Here is a 7,715-nt window from a genome sequence, read left to right on the forward strand (position 1 = left end):
TGGCTACACGAGCAGATTAGAGGCTAGGAATCCTGCAGCAAGTAACTCACCTCCTGACTCCCCAAAGCCTGTCCACCATCTACGAGGAACAAGTCTCTACTTTCCTGGATGGGTGCAGCTCCAACAACACTCAAGAAGCTCGACACCATCCAGGACAAAGCAGCCGGCTTGATCAACACCTCATCCACAAACATTCACTCCCTCCACCACCGACGCACAGTGGCAGCAGTGTGTACCATCTACAAGATGCACTGCAGCAATGCACCAAAGCTCCTTAGACAGCACCTTCCAAACCCATGACCTCTACCAACTAGAAGGACAAGGGCAGCAAATGCATGGGAACACCACCACCTGCAAGTTCCCCTCCAAGTCACACACCATCCTGACTTGGAACTGTATCGCCGTTCCTTCACTGTCGCTGGGTCAAAATCCTGGAACTCCCTAACAGCTCTGTGGGTGTGCCTACCTCACATGGACTGCAGCGCTTCAAGAAGGCAGCTCACCACCACCTTCTCAAGGGCAACTAAGGATGGGCAATAAATGCTGGCCTAGCCAGCGACGCCCACTATCCATGAATGAATAAAAAAAACCCCGCTCATTCCAGGTATTAGTCTAGTAAACCTTCTCTGAACTGCTTCTAACACATTTACATTATTCCTTAAATAAGGGGACCAAGGGGAGAAGCATTTTCTGCAGTGCTGGATACAGTTGCAGACGGAAGGTGATGAATGGGAGCAGCATCTGAAGAGGAGTCGTCAGTAGAGGGTGAGTGAAACCTGGGGAACATACTGTGGATAAACAGTGAAAGATTGTTTCCACTGGTGGGTGAATAGGGAACAAATAAATATCACTGGTTGGAATGCAGAGAGGAAAATCAGATGGAAAAGATTGTATGCTGTTAATAGAACCCACCTGATCTTTCCATTTTCTAAAATTAATCTAACTGCATCAATTTGGAAAAGAATTATCCTTGTGTTTGTGAAGTTAGGATTTATGTGGATCTAGCTAAGTGAGTCTCTTATTCTGTCCCCTGAAGTGTTACAGGAGGGGTCCACCTACCCATACTTGTTTCTGATCTAGGTTAGTTCCTGCTTTGCCTGGATCTCATGAAGCTTCGTGGTTTGGCAGATCCTGCTTGATGAAGATTAGGATGACAACAACCTTCATTTCCTTGTTTTTGATAATTCAGTGCAACAACCTTGCCTTTGTACAACACTTTTAATCTAGTAAAGCATTTCACAGGAGTGGGTAATCTGACAAGAACAACTGACGTCAAGCCAAAAATAATTTTAGGACAAGTGACCAAAAGCTTGGTTAGACATAATTTTAAGGAACATCTTAAAGGATGAAAGAGAGATACATACAAAGGTTTAGGGAGACAACTTTAGAGGCCTAAACAGCAAAAGGCGTGGCTGCTAATGGAAGGGCAAAGGACAGACAAGAGTTGAAGGAATTCACAATTCTTGGGAGGGTTGTAGAACAGAAGTTTAGAGATATGGAGGGGCGAGGCCATGGACAGCTTTGAACACAAGAAAGGTTAAATTGAGGCACCGAGAGCCAATGTAGATCAGTGAATACAGGGTGATGGGTGAACAGGACTTGGTACAAGTTCTGATAGGGGCAACAGAGTTTTGGATGAGCTCAAGTTTATGAAAGGGACAAGAGTGGAGACTGGCCAAGAGAGGATTGAGTCTTGTGGTAACAAAAACATGGAAGAGAACTTCAGAAGCAGATGGGCTGAGGCAGGGGTGGAGACAGTTGATTTTTAGGGAGCTGGAAATGGGTGGTCTTCGCGAGAAACTCAGCTCAGGGTCAGTTAGAAAGCTAAGGTTGTAAACAGTATCAATGACTTAGATGAGGGGATCAAGTATAATATATCCAGGTGGGAAAGTCAGTTGTGAGGAGGATGTAAAGAAATATAGACTGATATAGACTGGGGTGGTACAGTGGTTAGCACCGCAGCCTCACAGCTCCAGCAACCCGGGTTTGGTTCTAGCTACTGCCTGTGCGGAGCTTGCAAGTTCTCCCTGTGACCGCGTGGGTTTCCGCCGGGTGCTCCAGTTTCCTCCCACAGCCAAAGACTTGCAGGTTGATAGGTAAATTGGCCATTGTAAATTGCCCCTAGTGTAGGTAGGTGGTAGGATAATTGAGGGAAGATGGGGATGTGGTACGGAATATGGGATTACTGTAGTGTTAGTATAAATGGGTGGCTGTTGGTCGGCACAGACTTGGTGGGCCAAAGGGCCTGTTTCAGTGCTGTATCTCTCTATGACTCTAAGTGATTGGATGAGGAGGTAGCAGATGGAGTATAATGTGGAAAAGTGTAAAATTATCCATTTTGGTAGGAAGAACAGAGTTTGTTTTTTTTTAAAAAGGAGAGAGTAAGGAAGTCAACAATAAATACTTGCATTTATATAGTGACTTTGAATAGTAAAACATCCCAAGGCACTTCACAGGATCTTCCAAGAAAAACTTGACAACAAACCACATAAGGACATATTAGAGCAGACCAAAAGCTTGGTGAAAGAGGTAGGCCAATGATGAGCAGATGGAGAACGAGGGATGGGAGCTGAGAGTGCAATGGATGCTTTTAATTTGTTTGAACTATTTAGATGGCACCGGAAGTCCAGGAGAGAAATCTGAATTGGGTGCGAAGATTGTGTTGTGAGTCACAAACAAAATCAGCAGTGGATACTTGTGCTGTTTGTATTTCTTGGATTTCAAGTTTAGCAAAAGCTTCTGAAATAAAGGCAGCACTAGCCATAGCACAGAATAAATAGTTATAACAGTGTAATTATTAAGTGCATTATATAGGCATTATAATGAGGTCCTCATTTATTGTTTACAGTTTCAGGGGATTAAAGTATGAACTCTGATCGGAGGCAAGTTAAACTGTTACTCTGGGTTTACATGTAGTTAAGTTTCTCCCTTTCTTAAGTCTGGGCTCAGTCAGCACAAAGTAGAATTAATTTACTTTCAAAGCACAAATTATTGAAATGTCCACCAACAGTAAATGTTCAGACTGTGACAGTAAAGACTTCTTTTTATAAAAGCTTGAATGACAGATTAAATGGGTATCTTTCACAAGTGAACTTTGGCTGATTTGTTCCTTGACTAAACATCTTGATTTCCTCATGTTAGCTCCAGTGTTTAAGCAAGAGCCTGAGTTCAAGCTGAGCTATTTCATTGGTGAAGGGGTGTACTACAGCATTGATTCTGATTGCATGACCCTGCACAGGTGCCCAGTGATATATGACTTTAGCTGGATGTCGTAAATGATTTCCTTCCATGAAACAATACCTTTCTTTCATAACTGAGCACACTGGAAACCATATGTGAACAAATATGTCCATAAACACTGACTCAGTAACTGAAAAATTACTTATTAGGTTTCTCAAAAGTGACTTAAGCTCATAAGGCACCTGGGTGAGCCAAGGACTGTATGTTTGCAGTGCATTCATCAAAGACCACATTTCTACTTTCATCATCCGCTAATTAGCACAGGCTATCTCCCCTAGCCTTTTAATCAGCTTATAGGTTTTATGTCATTTACCTGACTAAATAATATGTAAACCGTCAAGTAAATGACTTAAAATCTAGAAGCCGATTAAAAACCCCAGCAAAATAGCTGATGAGAATTTACAGATGACCAAAACAGGAATGTTGTCTTTGGAACGCTGACCAACAACAATAATTTGCATTTATATAGCACCTTTAACACGGTCCAAATGCACTTCACAAGATAGTTATCAAAGTTTGACAATGAGCCACATGAGGACAGGAGACCAGAAAGCTTGGTCAATGAGACAGGCTTAAACTAAGCCAGATTGGCAGTTAAGGGAATAATTCTTTCTAATCATCTGGCCAACACTTTTGTCAAGATCTGTAGGTCTGCACTGACAAGATCAATAGGCAGTAGCAGGCAGAGAGCTAAAAGTATTTGCCTTTTTCAAAGCTGGTGGAAGGGGAGACGATCAATGATTTCAAAAAGGACATTGGATAGGGACTTGAGGGAAGTAAACTTGCAGGACTACCAGGATAGAGTATGGGAATGGGAATGACTGTATTGCTCTGAGAGCTGGCATGGACTTAATGGGCCAAATAGCCTCCTTCTGTGCTGTTATGACTCTATGGCACAATCTTTCCAGATCCGCGGAGGTGGGTTTGAAGGCAACACCAGGAGGAAATTCACGTATCTGTGTGTCAATGGTTGGGGAGCAGTGGGTAGCCAATTTGAATAATTGAATGCCCATTTGTGGGCTGATTGGGGATGCCACTAGGATATTCCCAGTTGCGGATGGGCCCCCTACTGAGGCCAACGCCCGGCAGATGGCTGGAAGCCGCTGGCAAGTGACTGGCCAGGTGCCTCACAACCCTCCTGTTGTTACACCCCCACCAGAACAGCATTGATCAGTAAGCCACAGCAGTGGTTGCTGGCCATCTTGTAGAGGGGTTTCCCTCCTGCCACCCAGAAGATCACACTGATGCGCACGTTGCCAGCAAGTGCAGGGTCCGAACTGAGAAATGATCCACTGCTCATTTTTAAAAGGGGACCAGATTCCATGCTGTGACTCTAAATAGCAGCTTGTCTGAAGCAGAAAAGTAGCTCTCCCACAGACAGCAGTATTTCTATTATAGAGCAGTAAACAATCTATCGGAGGTCCATCTGTGCCTTCGGCCTGATGACTCTGTACATTTACAATGTCATCCTCCAATGAATCAGAAAGCTTTCCACATTTATTTCCCCTTGGAAACTGAATTTATACTTCATAAAAGGCTTTCTCTCATCAGTACCTTTCCAAAAATGGGCATGCTGGGAATTGCGTACATATTTAGCGTTTCACCTGAAAACGCTGAACATTATGGTAAAGACCTGGTGATAGGAATGAAAACAGAAGCGTGAAATATCCCAATTGACTTTGTTCAGAGCTGTTGTGAAGGATACCACAATGGTGCAATAAAGCACCACAGAGTAGTCAATTACTCCCACTCCACTATATTTCTGATATCAGTGGGAAAGCACTTATGTGCAATGGGAAAATAAGATGGCTCAACCTTCAAGGCATCCAAACTGCTTCTTTGAGCTCTAAAATAAAAGCAAAATACTGCAGATGCTGGAAATCTGAAACAAAAACAAGAAATGCTGGAATCACTCAGCAGGTCTGGCAGCAGCTGTGGAAAGAGAAGCAGAGTTAACGTTTCGGGTCAGTGACCCTTCTTCGGAGTTCCGAAGAAGGGTCACTGACACGAAACATTAACTCTGCTTCTCTTTCCACAGATGCTGCCAGACCTGCTGAGTGATTCCAGCATTTCTTGTTTTTGCTTCTTTGAGCTTCCTTGTTGGTGCATGGTTTGTGGGAAGGGGGCGCCAGCTCCGTGATATTGCCTATCTCTGCTTCCACCTCCGTTTCCCTACTGCAGAAACCATACATGCCCTTTTTCACCTCGAGACTCCAATGTTCTCCTGCTAACCTCCCATCACCCACCCTCCATAAAATTTATCCAAAACTTAGTTGCCCATATACTGTCCCACACCAAGTCTCACTTGCCCATCCCCCACTTCGTCACTGACCAACATTGGCTCCTCAGATTTAAAGTTCTCATTCTTGTGTTTAAATGCCTCTATAGCCTCATCCCTTGCTAGCACAATAATTTTGTCCAGTCCTTCAGTGTCTTCCAAATTCACCATTCCACTCCAGTGTCTTGTACTCCTCACACTTTCGCCCAACATTGGCAGCTGTGCATTAAGCCAGCTAGGTCCCAATTCTTTGGAACTCTCCCAAAATATCTCTGCCTTTCCACCTCTCTCTCCTCCTGAAAACCAACTTTGAACTAAACCTCTAGTAACCTGCTCCTAATTTCTTGTTAATAAAAACAGAATGCTGGAAATACTCAGCAGGTTTGGCAGCAAAAATGGGGAGAGAAACAGAGTTAACCTTTCTTTCTCTCTGTTTCTTTGGCTCAGTCTATGTTTTTTCCCCAGATACCTCTGTGCAGTGCCTTGGGATATTTTTCTATGTTAAAGGCACGATATAAATGCAAGTTATTGTTGTTATAGTAACAAGCTGTGGTTCTATTGATGTATAGCCCACGTGGATGACTTAAGGCTTGGTCTCTATTCTTGCACCTCCTTTAAAATTGTACCATTTATTTAGCATGTATTCTCTTTGCTGGTTCTTCCTACAAAAATATATCATCTCACATGTTTCTGCATTGAATGTCATCTGTCATATGTCTGCTCATTCAAAGGCAAGTATATCCTTCCTGAGGTATGAAGACCAAAACTATGCACAGTTCTGGTCTCAGCAAATTCCTGTATAATTGCAGTGACTCAGAATAGTACAGCACTGAAGGAGGCTGTCAGGCAAACCCCCACCTGCCAAGACTGAGGCACACATCATTTCGCCACATGGACATTGGAGCTTTAAGAATTGCAATCTCTGATTGGAGAGACATTTCCATGGTAACAGACCATGTTGAAACAATGGAGACTCTACAGTGGATCTCCAATACACAGAGGTGATCAGACTAGTTTTGGTCACATGGTTAGCTGGCTGGGGCAGAGAAATTTGAGCCGCAAACAAGGGATGTGAAGAGACTGTTCCATATACAGAACTAGTCACATGACTAACCTGCTGAGCACCCTGGGAGCTTTTTGAATTTGAACTCCCAAACAAAGGGATTGCCAGGCAGAACGCAGTGTGCTCTGGAAACTGAAGGAAGAACATCTCTCCTGCTTGTCTGCCTGCTCATCTCTCAGGGAACTGAAACCATTGAAGACATGTGAAACTCAAAGAGAAAAAGGTTTGCCATGTGAACAAAGTTTTAAGACGATTACTGGGCCCCAACGAAATGCAAGAATATAACTACAATCAAGGATTACAGTGAGCTCAAGATATAGTAACAAGATATTGCCTCAAACTATTCTATCTTGCATGTTTATATCATGTGTGCATGCTAGCATGAGCGCATTGTATATCCGCAGGCATGAACCGTATTAGAATTAAGGTTTAATAAATTTCATCTTTCTGCTTTAAACCAAAGAAAGCCTGTTTGTGCTCAGTTATTTCCTGATAATTGGAAACTGAACACGGATTCACAAAAAAGGGGGGGTTCAAAACACATTGTGTCTAAAATTAAACCCTGTTACAATAAGACCAGGTGGAGACAGCAACAGACACCCCCTAGACACATTGCTCACATGGTCATAACAAGGCCATTCGGTCCATCGAGTCTGCACCGGCTCTTTCGAAGAGAAATCCAGTTAGTCCCAATTCTTCCCTCATATCACTGCAATTTTCTTCCTTCAAGTATTTATCCACTTCTCTTTTGAAGTCTATTATTGAATCTGTATCCATGACCCTATCAGGCAGTGAATTCCAATTCCCAAACACACATTGCGTAAAAAAGTTTTTCTTCGTGTCGTCTCTGGTTCTTTTGCCAATCACCTTAAATCTGTGCCCTCTGGGTATCGACTCTTCAGCCATTGGAAATAGTTTCTCCATATTTAGTCTATCCAAACTCTTCATGATTTTAAACACCTCTATTAAATCTCTTCTTAGCTTTCACTCCCCGAAAGAGAACAACTTCATCTTCCCATCTACGTAGCGGTAACCCCTCATCCTTGGAACCATTATCTCTTCTGTATCCTCTACAAAGCCTTCATGACCTTCCTAAAGTCTGGTGCCCAGTATTAGACAATACCCCAGCAGGGG

This window comes from Heterodontus francisci, chromosome 19 (assembly GCF_036365525.1).
Source record: "Heterodontus francisci isolate sHetFra1 chromosome 19, sHetFra1.hap1, whole genome shotgun sequence".
NCBI classification, from domain to species: Eukaryota; Metazoa; Chordata; class Chondrichthyes; order Heterodontiformes; family Heterodontidae; genus Heterodontus; species Heterodontus francisci.